Here is an 18,486-nt window from a genome sequence, read left to right as displayed (position 1 = left end):
GCATCAGGTAACTAAGGCTGACAAAAAAAATAAAAAATCACATATTAGGTGGCTCCAAACCTCCAAAGATCTCCTTTTTTTAAAACCCCCTTGCTGCCTCTTCTAAAATCTCACTCCATAAAAACACTTTCTCATCTTTTAATAAGAAAAGCAATGACATTGGATGAGAAACTTTTCTGAATGACCTCATTTTATCTTAATTACTTCCTTAAAGCTTCATCTATAAGTACAGACCCATTTTGAGATACTTGGACTTAAACGAATTAATTTTGAGTTTTCACACATCAATTAACAATACTTCCATAGTTTCTATAAAAAACAAAAGTTTAAGGAAAATCATTTGCCTATGTAATCACAGAAATAACTAGAATGAGAACAGAACCAACTGTTACTGTTAAGGGGAACATTTTATAAACTTGGAGAAACTTTAGGCTCACAGAAGCAACATGGGTTGTTAACTGTGCAGTCAAACTCCGAGGGGAAATCACAGCTAAGCTCCCTGAGGAGATGATGGTCCTGACCCTGAACGTGTCTGGGTTCACCTGTGAGGTAATGTCAGTGGAGCCTTGCAGACTTGAAAAGCTCTGTCTGAACTCACTGCCCCTTGGTTACTGTGCATTCCTTTTAATCATTGATTTCGCTTTTGTAACTTTACAAAGTTTCCAGTGGAAAACTGCCCCATAGAATTAAAGTAGTATAAAAGTGGAAAACAGGGCTTTGTTCTCCACTCTCAGGAGGACATTAGCTTCCTGGAGAGATGCAGGCTAAAATAGAGCTCTTTGTTCCTGGAACTGTCTTTTTGGTTTTGTCCAGGATCCTGCGTAGTCTCTGACTTCAGGGTCATGCCCACTATGACCTGCCTCTTCTAACCAGAACCTGCTTCCTGACAGCATGTCAACCACAGCAACTCCACCCCCACCAATAAGATACTTTCCTATGAGCCACAAAGTCAACCTCTGAGCACATGAGGCCATAGGAGGAAGTATAGATACAAATCATAACACCCTGGTAAATCTATTCTAATTTGACAAGTCCTAAGTAAGCATGAAATCCACCTTCCCTATGTCCTCCAGCGCCCAGCAGCCTCTCAGACCTCATGCAGTGGGGCTGAGCTGGAGTTTGCTCTCAGTGAATGCCAATTGGGATGGTTGATTGGTTGGTTCTGTCCACTTGAGTAAGAGAGGCTCAGTTGAATTGGATCAGCAGTTACACATCCAAGGGTGTGGGTGACTGGTCCCAGGGTGGCTTGTCACCTGGATGGTAGTAAGGGGAACTAAGGAAGGATAGGCTACTAACAGTGAATGGCTGTTATACTTTATATCTAGATCTTCTCCTAAGGTTTTATTGGTTCACAGGTGGAACATGTGGAAGGTGACTGATTTATGGGGGCTTATGGCTGCCTTGACATTCCACGTGGCCTGAACAGAAGAAAAACATCTCTGTAGGTACGAACTGAAAAGTCACATCTCTTGTCTCAACTCTTCTCTTGGCTCTGTGTATCTAAGTTGGCAAAAGGTGAGCAACTTCCCACCACCATGCCTCTCGGCCATGATGCCAGATGAACATGCTCTAAAGCATGAGCCAGAATAAACTTTAGCCTTTGGTGTGCCTTCTTTAGCCTTTGGGTGTCAAAATACATAGTGTGTTCCAGAGAAAGAAAGGAAGACAATAGTTTTATGACGAATCTATTATTTCAGTTTTGACTTGAAAGTTCCTCTTTCTACACTCCCAGATTTTTCCCCATCTGATATTCTCACTAAGTTAAAACAAGTTTTACATCACAACCAATAGCATATCAGACAGATCAGCTGATTCAAATACATCAACTACAGTGCTTTTTATACAATTTGCATTGTAACTTTCTCAAAACAATATAACAAAATATTGTTATTAAGGGTCAGGGATACAGCTCAGCAGTGCAGCACCTGGCAATCCTGGCAAGCACAAAGTGCTGTGTTTGAGTTTGATTCCTGGTACGAAAAGAGAGAGAGAAAAAATTTATGTTTCGCAAATCAAGTATATTTCTGATAGTACTTTTTCATAAGTGAGAAATGGAGCTTTCAAAACATTGTGTATAATTTTCTCATATTTCCATGAACATATTTACTAATTTGAACAAAATTTAAAATAGTGCTTGTTGACATGGTTGGGATTCAGCAAGGCATATGGGAAGCACAGAGCAGCTTGAGAAGTGCTGGGTGCTGCCACAGGGTTCAGCGTCACCATGTGGCCAAACAGTAACTCCAGAAAAATACCTTAACTTTTTTTTGAAAAGAAATGTTATAAAAGTAGTAACACTTTTGCTATCAAGGTAAAATCAAATAAATTTTAATTACAAAGGAGATGTTCATAATAATAAAATAAATCACTTCCTGAACCTCTCTTTTTTTTTTTTTTTTTTTTTTTGGTGTTTTTTGTTTTTTATTGGTATCCTGCTTGCAAGGCAGGCCCTTATGCTGCTGAGCTAAATCCCCAGCCCCAAACCTCTTTTTTACTAAATGTATATGGTTATATTTTTTTGAAGTGTAAGTACCTATACAATGAGACTGAGTAGGTCTGTCATGTATAGGAAAATAGGAACTATTTCTATGTTCTTAAAATAAATATAAAATATATGAATGGTTACATTTAATTTCATAAATTTTCCAATTTTTGAACTATAAAACACTAAAATAGCTCAAATTATTTTCTCTTCATATCAGCAAATTGTATACTAGAAATTTCAGAATATATTGTGTTTTAGTGTCAGAGACTGAACCCAGGGATGTTATGATAAATACCTGCTCCGTCACTGAACTACACCCACACCTGAGAGAGAGAAGTTGAATATATATTTTGGGTTTTAAAGTAGTAGATATTTTGATTAATTTTAAATTTTATTCATGAAGATAACATGGAAACTTTATATTTATAAATATTATAATCTTCAAATAATCTACTTAACTCACTTCCCAAATACTGATTTGAAAATAAACTAATTTCACTTTGATTTAACATCATCAAATAACTACTTATATGAGTTATAAAAAACAAGGGCTGGGGGTTTATCTCAGTATCATAAGTCCCTGCGTGGCAAATGCAAGGTCGTGAGTTCGATCCCCAGCAGCAAAAAAAAAAAAAAAAAAAAAAAAAACAGATACAGACTAATAACTGGAATCTCTTCCTTGCATTTATTTTTAAATAAGTCTTCGTACATACAAATGTCTAGTAATGTTTGTAAATAAAGTCAAAATTAAAGGAATTAAAAGAATGTGGCAAAGTCTAGTATCATTTTGACTGAAGAAATGTCTTATGTATATTACGCATTTTCTTGGGTAAATTTAACACTTATTTGGACTAATATTTCATCCTTTTATATGTGTAACATACTGTGTATACTAAAACTTAGCACTCTTCTCTATTTATGCTTTTTATAAGACAGCTTGTGACACATTACTGTAAGATTGGATGCATGCTTGCTGTTTCTCCTTACACTGAAAATATTCAGATTGTATGGGCAGTTGTATACACACACACTTGTTGTTTATAGAATATGATGCAAGATAAATAAAATAAGAAATCTAGCTACAGCAGAATATCACAATTCTTAGACTTTCAGTTATAGGTATTATAATCAGGGATTGTGAGGAAAATGATTAGAATCAGAACACAGAATTTATAAAATTATGTTCTGATGGTCACCCAGACTTAACCTAAGTGCAGGAAATCTATCCACAACACTAAAGACATAGACTATTTAGCCAAGGATCCCACAGCAATGTCCTGCATGAGTTCAGATGAAGACATAGAGCCCAGGAAATGCCTCCCCAAAGTCCAGCTGGAGGTCTAGAGTCCACAAGAAGGAATCACACCTCTCTGTTTTACAGATTCATGCTGGAAAGTCCCAAAGGTCAGTGGTAAAAGCTAGAAAGTCTGTGCCAGCAGGAGCTGTGCTGGTAGGTTGAGGGTTACATCCTGGAGCTGAGAAGTCATGCTCATAATAAAGATCAGGGCTTTCCTGAAAAACACCACAGACATCTTCAGTGACACCGAGGTCCTGAGCTCCCCCAAATATAAGAACAGTTGAGGACATGCCAGAAAGCCAGCATGATGAGTTTTCCTGGAGATTAAATGGCACACATCTTCCCCTCTGGAGCAAGGATGTGATGCTTAAGGCAAGAGCTCCCTCAAAGTGAACCAAAGCCACTCTCACCAACAAGGTCCTGAGCTCCTCCAATGACAATAGTCAAATTTTTTTGCAACTCCCAACACACGTTGAAGAAAGACATTTCAGTTAATATATTTTATAAAATACAATCCTAAACAGCTACTCATGATGAGCTCTTCTAGGAGAAACAATGGCTCAAAATAAATACTTGGAGAATCCACAAGGCCTAGCCTCTCCTTCTTCATGTTTCTACTTAAGCTGTCAGTTTTCCTCAGGTGGAACATCTATGCTCAGCACTATGCTGATTTCATTCAGCTGTCATTAAGTTGACCACCAGTTTCTAATCCATAACAGTACGTTAGGCTTCACCTGAAAGAAGCTCAGGCTTCCAGTTCAGAAATTCACTTACCTCAATAATGAAAGGCCATCGGAGGTTTCCTGAGGCATCTCCTTCAATTGAAAATGTAATAAACAGGTAGCATCCCTGGGAATGATAATGTCCTAAGTAAGGTCTAAATTCTCACCTGCCATTTTTGTATCTGACCATAATTCCTAAACTGCTGTAAAATTCAGGAAAACATTGAATAGAGTCTATTCATATGACAGAAAGAATTAGCAGAGAAGAGATAGGACAGTAGACTGCTGACTGTTACAATAGTGTTGGGGAAAATAAGAAAGTTGCATTCATTCATTCCAGAGCATGTGCCAGAAACTTCACGAACACAATCTCTGTAAGTCCTTAGAAACAGGCATTTTGTTAGATATCTCTGTTCAGACTTTAAAAATTTCTTATCCAGAAACCTACTTCTTTAAGCATGTACTGTGTTAAATACTCTATGTGACCACATGTGATGCAAGGCCAAAAAACTGATCTGCCTTCAGTATGTTTTTAGAAAAGAGAGAGACATCTGAGAAATAGTGTTTGGCACGTAATGCTGAAGAAGCAAGTCAATTAGTAACATATTCCTAGACAAAGGGTGGTGGAAACACTGAGACATCCTTAAACCATATACTGGTATTGAGTTTAAACACCTTGAAATTTTTATTGACATTTCACATTACGACAACATTCAAAAACCTATTCATTTTACCAGTAATTCTGATAATTCTGATCATTCATTCTTATTCAGTATTATAAAAGTCTTAACCCGTGATAGATAGGTCTTTTTTTTTGTTTGTTTTAAATAGATGGGTCTTTAAACCAACAAAATAGCTAGTACTTTCCTACATTACTCTGAGATTTGTTAACCCAATCTAACTGAATGAAAGATATCTAGAGTACAGAACAGCTTGGTGACTCATGAAGTTTAAGAATTCACAACCCTTCAACAAGGCAAACAGAGAAGATAAACAAATTAAAACAAACAAATCATGTCAACGTGAGAAGAGATCCTGAACTTTAGTCCTTCTTCGTAATTATGATAGTTTTATGCTTTATTTTTATTTATTTATTTATTTGTTACTGGGAATTGAACTTGAAACCTCATGCTTGCCTGGCAGGTGCTTATGCTGCTGAGCTAAATCCCCAGCCCGATGGTTTGTTAACCTTTGATTGTGGATTCTTTTCAACTGTCACTGCAGTTTCTGTTTGTTCTACTTGTACCAAAATGCTGCAAGAAATTGGTGATTGATGGATAAATATATCTTCTATAAGTAGAAAACAGCCAACTCTGAACACTTTGATTCTCCAGAACTCATTTTATTAGGCTTCATTTTATCTGCAAAAATAAAAATACAGATTGAAAGCTAATCAAAAACGTAGAAATGATCCCTAATTCTCAGAATTAGAATTATGCTTTGTCAGTTGAATTTACTTTAAGAATTACATGGCAGTAAATTAGCCTCTATCTTACTGAAGGTTGTAGGTGGTTACCCTTACTCTCTAGTTTCATGTTTTTAAAACACTTTTTACAACTCCCAGCACACATTGAAGAAAGACATTTCAGTTAATATATTTTATAAAATACAATCCTAAACAAATTTATGTTCTGAAATGCTAATTTTACCAGTGTTTAAATTATTGAAATAGTACAAAAATAAAATTATTGAAATAACAGATGTCTTAAGAAAATGTTATTCTTTTTGGGGGATATTATGCCTTTTGACTTGCCCCACATGTTCCCGATGGGCAACCAAGCACTATAAAGTGTCAGTGTGTCATTCAAATAAAATTTAGAAACCAATAATAAGCACATTCAACTCCATCACTGATCTCACTTTTTCAGATTTTCTAATAGTGGGCTCAGTGGGATAACCACAGTCAGGGGCACATAATCAGCCTGAACTCCTGCAAGTTGCAGTCATCAAATTAAGTCAAGAACTAATTTATGCCTTTAATTTTGGCCTAAGGATCAAGATAAAGAAATAAATTTATTCATTGTGGGACAAGAAATTTCTTGTGCAGATCTAGAGATGTAAGGTCACCCAGGGAATAAGAAACCTAGAATCAGGCTCCACAGCACAGGAGAACAAGAAGCAGTGATCACAGAACAGACTGTGGTTCAGACAAAAAGCAACCCAGGGCCCCCATGCCCATGAACGCTGCCTTAGAATTCAGAGTAGCAGACTGAGTGAAGTTGGCATTGGCATGGATGTAAACTGAACAGACTGACTTTGATAGGACCCTCGGTTCTAGGGACCATTTTGAGACAGTGCAGGACACAAGCATCGGGCTGAAGCAGACTTTGAGAGAGTCTGTGTTCTGCCAAAAATGTGTGTGTGTGTGTGTGTGTGTGTGTGTGTGTGTGTGTGTGTGTGTATGCAAGATCATCTTAGCCATGTTCTACTAATGTATCAGCTCCCGAGACTGACTTCACAAACAGAAGAAAGGTATTCTGCCTTTTGTTCTGGAGACTGAAAGTCTGAAAGCATGGCTCCTAAGTGTGGTTAAGGCCTTTGTGCCACATTATTTCATGGCAAATCACAGATGAACTTATAAGAACACACAGCAGACAAATAAGGGCAAAAATCCTCGGTTTCCCTCCTCCATGATAATGATACTCATAGATCAGTGAAGAGGAGTAGGCATCTCATAATGCTCCCACTTTTTCATATGGTCAGAACAGCAGTTAAATTTCAACCTGAATTTTGAAGTGGGCCTTTAAATTTTCTCAGAGGTTATCTAGGAAAGTGATTTTCAAACTTGTGCCTGCATCCCACTCAATAGACCTGCTGGTTAAGATTTTGACTCAGTGCACATGGAGTCGGCTTAGGAAATGTTAGCAAATTTCAAGGTAGTACCAGTGGAGTGAAAGTCATGGTTTAGCAGGAAAATATGAGAAAAGAGAGTTTAGTGACTACTTGCTACTTAGAAGAGCCATAATTATATGAGATAGGAAAATACTTGAGAGCTCAAAAGGGAAGAGAGAACTTGCACTTCATACAGGCTCTGAAAAACATAGATATATGTAATCGCTGTAAGACACTTGAGTTGCTAAACATTATTTTAAATGTTCAATTCATTTCATGGTAACAAACTAATAGAGCACATAATAGGAGGTCAGGTCCAGGGAACTTGATTCTAAAAATTAAAAAAAAAAATAGATTCATATCCCAGTTCTTCCTCATTAACGCATCATTGTTTTAACTTCAATTTAAATTCTCAGATTATTGAGAGATAAAATGGCCAATAACTTTGACCTATGTGAATAAAATTCAAGACTTGAGCGCACTGAGCAAGTCCTATATCACTAAACTGTACCCATAGCCACTCAAAAGTGAAAAGGAAATATTGTTCATATTTGTTCAACATAATTCACATGAAAGTTAAATTAATAACATACTTTTGAACTTATGGTTCTAAACATGGTGCATAAAAGAATATTTAATATATTTAGTGGATTGATGGAAGAATAACAAAAATATTTGGGTAGAAAGAAAGCCTTGTGTCTGGGCTACCTGTAAATGTGTTTTGGGAAGAGATTAGCATTAACATTACTAGAATGAGAATAGAAGATAATTTTCACCACTTCTGGTGACCATCATCCAGTTCTCCAAAATGACATTAGCCTCTGGTTGAGCTGGGATATCTATGTTCTATCCTCCAATATCAAGCATTTCTGATTGTTGTGTCTTCAAACTTTGTCTGAATCCTGTTTCTAGGTTTCCTGATTCATCCTGCAGCCAGTGGGTTGTGGTATTTCTCAGCCTTTATAAACATGTGAACCAATTCCTATAAGTCCGTCCACCTTTACAAACAGATACATAGAGATAAACGTATCCACATAGTTATTCATGTTCACGTATAAAGGAGATGTTCATATAACTCCTATTCTCTGAAGAATTTCTAAGAGTAAAATCACTCAATACAAAATGTAAAATCAACAGAGACTTTCATTCTCTGAAGGGCCAAAAGCTTCTCGACTGTGTGCAAATATGCCGTGTGTATGAATATCTTTTCCATTTCCCCAGTGCTTGTGAAAACGTCTGCAGCACAGACTGTAAGTTGCCCTGCTGTAGTCCCCAATTACCAGGGCTCTCTTCCATGTTAACCCTTCAGTTGGCCTAATTTACTGGCATCACTGTCTCATCTGGATTTGCTCAGAGCTAGGCAGAACTGGTATTTTCTGTGTCACATTTCATTTATTTCCTAGCACATGGCAGAGTGACATTAAGTTCATTTTCTGTGGAGTTGTACCAAACCATGCACAGTTGGATGGCGCTGTGTCTTCTGGATGGGAAGAAGATGAACAACATAGACAAAAGGGCACAAGAAAGGTAATTTTTTTTTCCCCAATCTTCAGCATGTACTTCATACTATTGCAATTTCCAAGCTTTCCCCAGGAGTCAAAGAAATATTGTTAATTAAAGGCATTTGGCACTATCCTGTTTATAAATAATTTAACATGATTTACTCTTCGCAACAACTTTCTACAGAGGTGAGACTTTAATGCACACTTTATCAACGTAGAGAACTGAAGCTCAAAAATGTTATGTAAATTTTCCAAAGACATAGTGAGCTGCACCAGCAATTAGGAAAATATTCCTAACAGAAAATGTTCTCAATAAAATAAAATATCATAGTAGCAACATCCAACATTATATAAATAAACAACAGAGCATGCATAGATGAGTTTCCCAACATCAGACACCCCTTTTACCTTGTTCTGGAATTTAATTCAAATAAGCTTCCTATATCTGGCTGTCTGGTTGAAGTTATTTTATTATCGGTTTCTAATCATAGGAAATAGATTTTTCCAAAAAAATCACCATTACCTACATTACAGATTAGTCACACTGTTCTGACAGATCTTATAATAAACATTAATTTGAAATACTTATCTCTGTGTGATATTTTACTGATTTTAATTTTCTGCAAAATAACCTGAATATTTTTCATGTATAATATTTTTGACTGTAACATTGAATAGTTTATCCAATTTTACATGGCTTATAAATAGCATTAATTGTTCTAAGTAAACTTTGAGTAATCTTCAGTTAGAGTTACACAAATGAGATTGTTCAAATTAAATTATTTTAAAACCCGTAAACATATACTCGAATTTTGTCATAGATCATGGAAACAGGAAATAATGACCACGTGAATGATTTTACGTTCAGCATTTTTTGCAAAACTGAAGATAATTTCAGTGTTAGTATTTCTATACCAAGTACTTAAAGAAATGATCTTGTCCACCAATTTGCTGTGCACTTTCATCTAGAAATCCTCTTAATTCTATAATTGAACATGCAGTATACGCTTTTAGGTATATATTTTCAGCCTCATGAGATTGCCAGACATTCCAGAGAAGATAAATTCAAACATGAGGTTATACACTTAGGTCAAGCAGAAACTGCATGACATAAGAAAATGTTGAGTAAACGCAGCTTGCAGTAATATTTCTAAGGAGATACACTCTTTGACTCTACATTGCTCCAATGCTCAGAGTGGAGAATATGTTTCTCTTCTTAATTCAATAGAAGTAGACAAAATGAGATATTAATTAACCCTTTACACCATAAAATAGGGTTGATATGCTTCACAGAGCTCAAAATCTACTCTTTTAAAATACTTAGTTTCCACATGTATTTGAAGGACAGGGACAGGAGAATTCTCTCTCTTCTTTTGAACAGAAACACGTATAACTCAGATTCAGAAAAAGTGGTGATACTGCTTGCTTCTTCAGTCATAAGCTTTACCTGTTCAAAGCTTCACTGAAGACACTTGTTAGGAATTTAGTCGGAATGCAATGATACGTTTCTTCCCTCTTGGATATTAATTTAAATTTGGAGTTACCTCTGATCACAGTTAAACACTGTCTCCTCAAACATATGCACCAGTAAAACACCAACATATAAAATCTCTGCAAACTTTAATTTATAATCAGATCTCAACTGTATTACGGAAAAATAATTCAATGGTCACATTTTAAAACAATGGAAATGGAATATATTTTCGGACTCGGTAAGTAGATTGGTTACTGCGACAGTCATAACAAACTGAAAAATATAATGACTTGAAGCAAAATAAATGTATGCTGTCCCAGTGCTAGAGGCCACTTCCAAAGTCAAAGTGCCACTGGAGTTCCTTCTTTCCCTGTGCTTAAAGGGAGAATCTCTTCTGTATTCCAACATTTGTTACCAATCCTTGAAGTTTTTTGATTTATTAATGGACTTATTCAATTTACAATTTTTCAATTTCTGTCCCTATCTTCATATTATATTCTCCTCCAAGTTTTCTCTTCTAAGTTTGTGTGAAAAATCTCCTCTCTCTCTTCTCTCTCCCCTCTTCATTGAATATAAAGCCTATTCCTAAAGCAAACACCTTATTTTGAGATCCTTGTTTTAATTAAAACAGCAAATATACTATTTTCAAATAGGATCACATCCACAGATGTTAGTGCTTTAGATTTAGCCACTGGGAAATATATATGTAATATTGATATATTGAATATTAATAAATCTATAAATTCTTAAAACTTTAATCAAACAAAATCCTTTATAGTATGCATTACCTACATTCTCCCTTACCTAATACTGTCTCCATTAAATATAAAAGTATATCTGTAGACCTTGAGCATCTCTAGTTCTTTTTTCCCAAGAAAATATGAAACAAGTGAGTAAGGATAAGTAACTAACTTGATAAATTTTTCAAGGGAGCAAAAAAAGGTAAATAAGAAAAAGTAAATGAGAAACAGAAATTAAATAAAGGAAAATGCTAGTAAGTTTGCAGCTGATGTTTTATCCTGCAAGATGCCTTAAGAAGACAAATGTTTGCCTGAGTATTGTCATCTGGTATAGACAGAAGGGAAAATTTATATACAAAAAATTACCACGCCAGTTGTCTATGATGGCTGATTTCAAATTAATTATTCCCTGATTTCAGTTTTCGTAAACCTAAAGATATATCTTTATTTTTATGTCTAATCAAAGCCTCAGAGAAGAGTTTCAAAGGGAGCAAGAAAACCTTGTACTCTGTTTTTATATCATGTACTATGTCTATCCTTGGTTTTGACTGACAGCTATGTTTTGCCATATTTGAATTTATTCTCTTCCAAAAAAATAATAAGAACTAAGGAGTAATAAAACCCAAAATGTGTAAATTTTGTTGTAAAAAAGAGAGGGGGAAAAAGTGCTCTAAAGGATACAACTGCAAGTGTGTTTAGGGGTGTTAAATAGCTGACCATATTAATGTTTTTGGTTGGATCATTGAACACAACTGTTTGCAGTCTCTCTGTTTGAATGTTCACTTTGTATGCTTTGATACTGTGACTTGAGCAACTATCTCTAAGATGATAATGTGTAATCTGTTAACTGGGGATTTCTTACCTTTTTTTTTTTTTTTTTTTTTTTTTTTTTTTTTTTTTGTAGTTCTGTATTACTTGTACCCTTACACCACTTTGTTTTTTTTTTTTTTCTTTTTCTTTTTAAATGAAATTAAAAGAAAAAAAAAGAAAGAAAGAAAACAAGGTTTCTGAAAAGTTGAAAGAAGCTCAATGAAGACTAGAAGCCATATTAGCCACAACTGAAAGCAGGGGAAAGAGTGCATAAGCGCATTTGATGTGGCACACAAAAATTGTCTAGGGCTTTATTTTGGTGACAGCTGCTCTAATGCTTCATCTTGATTTTGTTTCCCTTTTTATTAGTGTATATTTGTGATGCATAGTACACATTCATCTTGAGGAATTGGTGCACAAATACATTGCATGTTGGTCCTTTTCATTTCCCATTTCCCTGTTTTTCTGCTTCCCACTCTTCCCATATCTCATTACATCTCCAAAAAGTTTATCTTTACCTCACCTTCCATATGTGTTACATTGTAATCTAAAAGTGATTTATGCTGTGGCTTTTTTTCATATGAAAAGCATGTGATATTTAGCGTTCTACGTCTGATTTATTTCGCTTACAATTATAGGCTTGGGTTCATTCCATTTTTCTAACAAATGATTTAAATGTATTGTTTTTGGAATTATAAAATTATGTTATGCTGTTATGTTATACTTATTCATGTGTTTGATGAGTATAAAGCCTGCTTCCAAGATTTAGCTATTATAAGATGTGCTGTTTAACACTTTGGGGAAGATATCCAGAAAAACTAGAACTGGTGAAATGGAATCATTTTTTTTTTTTTGTAAATATTGTGAGGAAGCTACATTTTGATTTACATAACAGTGGCGCTAGTTAACAATCCCACCAACAATACAGAAATGTTATTTTTTCACCATAAATTCACTAGCATTTATTGTTTTTCAGCTTTTGGAGATAGCCATTCTTTTTTAATTTTTTTTGCCATTCTTTCTGGAATAAGTTGGAATATTAGTCTTTTACCCTCACCAGTTCATCTTAGATAGTATTCACTTTAGAAGTGACCCTTAAATTATACAAATTAAGATTATTGGAGTAAGCTGCTTTTCACAATGAAGAAGTCAGTCTATGACCAACGTTGCTATGCATTGCTTTGGCTTCCTCTGCCTTCCATTCTAGGTTTCTTTTACTCCTTGCCAGTAACTATTTCATCCTTTTTACTTACCCACTGGAGCAAGTCTGATCATCAAAAGAGTATTGTTAAGGTTATAACTTACTGTAATTAATATTTCACTGTCGATCAGATAGCAATAATATTAGCATTGTAGTTAATTATACTCTAAGATATTGTAACTCCTTTCCTCAGTATGTGTTGGTCTGCTGGCATAAAAGGTGAAAATAACCAACAAATAGGCATATATTTTAATGAAATCTTACAATGTCCTATGTAGAGAGATAGTAATTTGGAAAAGCTATAACTCACATCTTGTTTGTTCTCTAATTTGGGCAGTTGATTTAACTCATTCACACTTTTCATAAGACAATACCCATTTCATAAGACAAAACCCCAACAGAGTGTTGTACTGAGAAAGCACTGCAGCTAGAGCTATTTCTATAACAGGTTATTCCCATTCTCTTAAGTACAGGTGTTTTCTTCGAAGTCAGGTATGTGGTAAGATCTTAGTTTAAATGGCCCCATGGAGCGAAACAGCCCTGTGCAAGATACTTGCAAATAGTCCCAGAATTGCAGAAATCTTCAGATGGTTTTGTGGATGTAGATTCTGCAGTATAGGAAATGAAGCCCAGACACTGAGAAGCAAAACCCCTAAAATGTCTGCAATCATTGTCTCCACCATTTGAAAGACTCTACTACGATAAATCATAATCAACTGCTTGGTTGCTTCCAAGAGCACTGTCTTGTTTGAGTTTCAATGCTATTATTTCCTGCTGGCAGGCTGGGGACTTAGACCTGACTGTAGGTATAACAGCTCTGGTGATAATATAGCTATGTTCTTGGGTCCTTTTTAGCTTCTTTCCAGCTCACTGTTTCTGCTATGCATCATAATCTCAGGCTCAGAATCACTCAATCCACATAGGTTGCTAGATGAATCTTGATGACTGTTTGCCTTCTGAAAAAGGTCAGAATATTTTGTATCCTCTCTAAATTTACTTTTTCCATAGTGCATTTCATCTCTGAATTCCTAATTTTGGTTTTCCAGGTTCTTGATCAAATTCAACAAGCCACTTTTTGTTTTTCAGGATTTAGTTTCCTTTCATACAAACTTGTTCATATTCACACTAAATAATTTATCAATATACTAACTTTTTTTTTATCATTTTCATTACCCCAAGTAGGATTGTAACATAACAATTCTGCCTTTTTGGTTATCAAAAATGCAATTAAAAAAACCCTGCTCTCATTAATGCATCCAGAACTGTGGAATAGATTCTGCAACCCAAATCATGGAAAAACTAAGTTCATGAACTGAGGTACCACTGTAGCTGAGAGATCTTTGGAACTGGTTCCCTAGCGGAGTCTGTAAAGGTTAAACGTGTGAGCTTGAGAAGTCCTAGAATGCTATACATAGATATCAGTCTGGCATGCTGATTGGAATCCAGAAGACGAGAATGCTGATTAAAATGCAGACAGTAAACGCTAGCGTCAGGTCTCAGTTGGGAAAAAGGACACTATTGGCGCCAGGACTTAGAAGCCACAGTGTCCATATTTTGTTCATATACTGAGACTTTGTCAAAGCTAAGGTTCAGAGAGGTGAACTATTCAGTCTGATGGAAGAAATTTCAAGGCAGTCCAACATTGAGAGGTTCTCATGCGCCCTACTGACTGCTTTCGGTCAGATTTATAGTGAGAATTTGAATCAGAAAACAGTAAAATGATTTGAAAACCTTGAATTTTGGACTAAATTGAACCACTTGTGAAACTCATGGCAAAGGCAGTGTGGTTTCTGGAGAGATTAGAGACATTAAAAAGACATCAAGTATCTTGTATAGGTGCAAGAATAAAATACCTTCTGGGGCATCTCAGGAGTCAGCAAGTCCCTCCCTACCTATCACATGCTTCAAAATGCAAAAGTGTAAACCTATTGAGAAGAAAAATCACATTTCACCATTATGTTCTTTTGTTGCTGATATTAAAGTGCATCTTTTAAAGATAGACTTTGGTATTGCTTGGCCCTATTCTTCTACATTTTTCTATTGTTCCCTTTTGGGGGGGCAATGTTTGCCCTAGGCAATTGTACCCTGGCATTATGTAACTTTTTTTTAATTTTTGGAGATTTCAGAGCTTAAAGATTTGCTTGAGTCTCAGAGGAGACTCTGACTTGGATATTTTTAAATGTGCTGGCACTGTTGAGACATTGTGGAAAGGATTATTCCATACTGTTTGTATGCAGGATAATTATGACATGTTACGTGGGATTACTCACAAGATCTTGCATTTACTTAGAAATTATCTGTGGTATTAAGTGTATTTTGGAGTGTCAAGTTGACAAAGAGTGAGTATGGTGGTTATGTTTAATTGTTCCACTTTGATTAGAATCAGAACTGTCCAGAAATTCAGTAAAATGTACTTCTGAGTGAGGTCATAGAGGTCAGAGTTTGAATTTTTTATATTACCCTTAGCAACCATCTCTGAATACTGTTCCTTCCTTTCCTGTACAGCCATAGGGAACTAAGCAGTTCTGCTCCACACACCTCTCTGTCATGATGATTTTCTCACCAAGTTAGCTAACTGTGAACTGAATCCCCTAAAACCATTAACCAAATATAACCATTCTTCCTTTAAATTCAGGTGCTATGACTCAGGTATGGGAATGTGACTAATTCATGTAGTTTGAGTGTATACATTTTTATACATAAAGAATGACTGAGTATAAGAAACTTACAAAGTCGTTTTAGAGTCTTAAAATTTCAAGAGTATAAGATTATTGAAACGAATTCATTTTCCCTATCCATTTCAGTTTATTAAATTATGATAATCCTTTTACAGTAAATTCATAATTAAGTTCTAAGTCCAAGACAAGCTACAACGAACCTCATGTTTCATAACATAAAGGAGAAAGATTTTGTAAGACAATGTGTAAAACCTTCTGCTAAGCAAGAAAGACAACTGCCAATTGTATATGAAAAGCTGAGGAGCTGGGCATGGAGGCACCTACCTGTAGGCCTGACACTAAAGCAGCTGATGGGAGAGGACTTCCATGGGTTCAAGACCCGCCTGGACTACACAGTGAGACCCTGCTTCACAAAAATGAATGACAGGAAAGGTTTATCCCCACTATTAAACTGTGGTGAATTACTTGTAATGCAGTGCACAACAAACCCTGTGGAAATGTGTGACCCTTCTCATCTAACAGCTGAAATTTAGAACTAGAAAGTGACTCATGGAACAGATAGAAACTGGACTGAACTCCCCTGAAATGTAAGACAACCTGCATCTTTGAGCTGTAATGCAACGCTATCCAAGTATTTCTTCCCATAAAATTAATGTAGAATTCTTATCAGTTGTGAAGAAAAATTAAAAAAAAAACAAAACAAAACAAAACCTTTTTGGTCTTTTTGAGACAGTCTCTCAGTGGTTCAGACTAGTCTTGAATTTACTTTGCAGCCCAGGTTGATCTTCGGTTTACAACAATCATCCTGCCTCAGTCTCCTGATTGCTGGGATTAGAGTTGTGTACCTCCATGCCCAGCAAGAAAAATTAAAAAAAAAAAAAAGAAAATATGTATTATACCATTTAATCCCATGCTTTACAATTACAACTTTTAGAAAAATTTGCTTCCCTTCAACTAAAAAGTATTTTTTCTTAAAATTCCTTACTTTCTGATATTCAGTGTTATTCAGAAAACACATTTTTCTTTAAAAAATAGGGAAATATTTAGTGAGAAAGATTTGAAGAATCTTGATAATATGATGGATTCTTATTGTAAATCTTTAAAATTATTTTTGCTTATATGTATTATAATCCCCCATTTAAATGCCTGGAGTGTTACATATTTCTGAATGACAAAATATTAAACATAAAGACCTACCTAATGAGGAAATGGGAGAAGTGAAAATAAACAAAGAAAAGAAACATTATATAATTGTATCACTCCTGTCATTGTGCAGAGTGTCTGTATTACCCAGTGGTGAAGATTACCATTTTTTAGGTTGTGTTTGAAGGAGCATTTCAGTATATCATAGGACATAAGGGGCCAATTACTCAGATACATCATGCTAAGACTGAATGAATAGGTAGATGCAAAATATGGCTTACTCTCAAGTCAGAAAATTATCTTATGAATACATATCTAATCTGCATTTCTTTTCATACCATTTCATTATATATTTCAATGTAATACATGTGTACATGCAGCATAAGATCTAATGATCAAATGTGATCTGTGATAGCAACATGGATCTGGGCAATGTTCTCATTCCCACTATTCTTCAGGTGTAAAAATATTTATAAATAAACACCAGAAACCTCCCCCCACCCCACACAATTCTCTAATGTCTTTAAATACTTTCCCACTAATTCTTCCTTTTCTATCTTGCAACATTAGTCCTTCTCTGCCCACTGAGTCAATTTGAGGGACTCTCAGTACCGAGCATCCATCAGCTACTGCAATCCTTTGTATTATTCTGCCAGAAAATTCACTTAAAGAACAGTCTGTGCTCGATTCCCGTTTATAACTCCCCAGTCTTAAACTGATGACTTGTCTAAAATCCTTAATAATTAGCACAGAACTCTTGCTCTTCCCTTCCAAAGCTGTCCATGAGCAGCCCTTACATCTACTGAGAACTGCTTTGTAACCTTCTTCCTCGAGTTACTTCAGTAACCTTTTAAGAGCTCCAGACTGCATTCTGGTTTCGCCAGGCATTATTTTTAACATCATGTCCAGAACTTCAATTTTAAATATAAAGCCAAATTTGGTCAGTAAGCTTACCAAAACTTTCAGTGAATTCACTTTGGAACTCCCAAATTACCTTTAAAAATCTGCAAAGTCTACAATGACCCGATCATTTTCCCAGTGGTATCCCTCATCCACATACTCCCATATTACATATTTGATGCTGAAAGCATTGCTTGCCTATCCACTGGTTTTGAACATATTTATCCCACTCATGTCTCCTTTGGACTTCTGTTGCTCTTCTGAAATCCCCCTTCCCTCAGTACATGCAAGCATTCAGTGTATCCAACTCAAGAATAACCTTCGCAGTGATCAAGAAGACATTTATAATCTTTCAGCATATAAAATATACAGCTCTATTTTACTTTTTCTTTTAAAATGAAAGAAGGCAGCTACAGATTTAGTCTAATATGAGATTAAACAGTTGTGTGTCATATGGGATGACATGTGTTTGCTCTCCCGCAACACAAAACAAACAAAAATGTGTTGTTGCTATAATAGTTCTTGACAGGCTCCATAATTTTCTTGCATTTCGTTGAAACCTATCTACCCATTTAGAATGTTGTGAACATAACTTTGTCTTAAACTATAGATGAATAGCTATCTGGGTCACCTTGTATGTTTACATTAAATTAAAACAAATTACTGAATTTTTTTTTCAAAAGCAATTGTCTGTTGCTTTTC

The 18,486-nt window shown here is 35.5% G+C and overlaps 1 long non-coding RNA gene across 1 annotated transcript in view; it reads right to left on the bottom strand.

Annotated features, from left to right (window-relative positions):
- Window positions 1-18,486, bottom strand: part of LOC134470458 (uncharacterized) — a 56,639-nt gene that overhangs the window by 15,069 nt on the left and 23,084 nt on the right. The window lies entirely within an intron of this gene.

Source organism: Cavia porcellus, unplaced genomic scaffold, assembly GCF_034190915.1.
Source record: "Cavia porcellus strain 051 isolate PalLab524CR breed Dunkin Hartley unplaced genomic scaffold, mCavPor4.1 scaffold_15, whole genome shotgun sequence".
Classification (NCBI taxonomy): Eukaryota; Metazoa; Chordata; class Mammalia; order Rodentia; family Caviidae; genus Cavia; species Cavia porcellus.
This window is presented reverse-complemented; position numbering and strand designations above follow the sequence as displayed.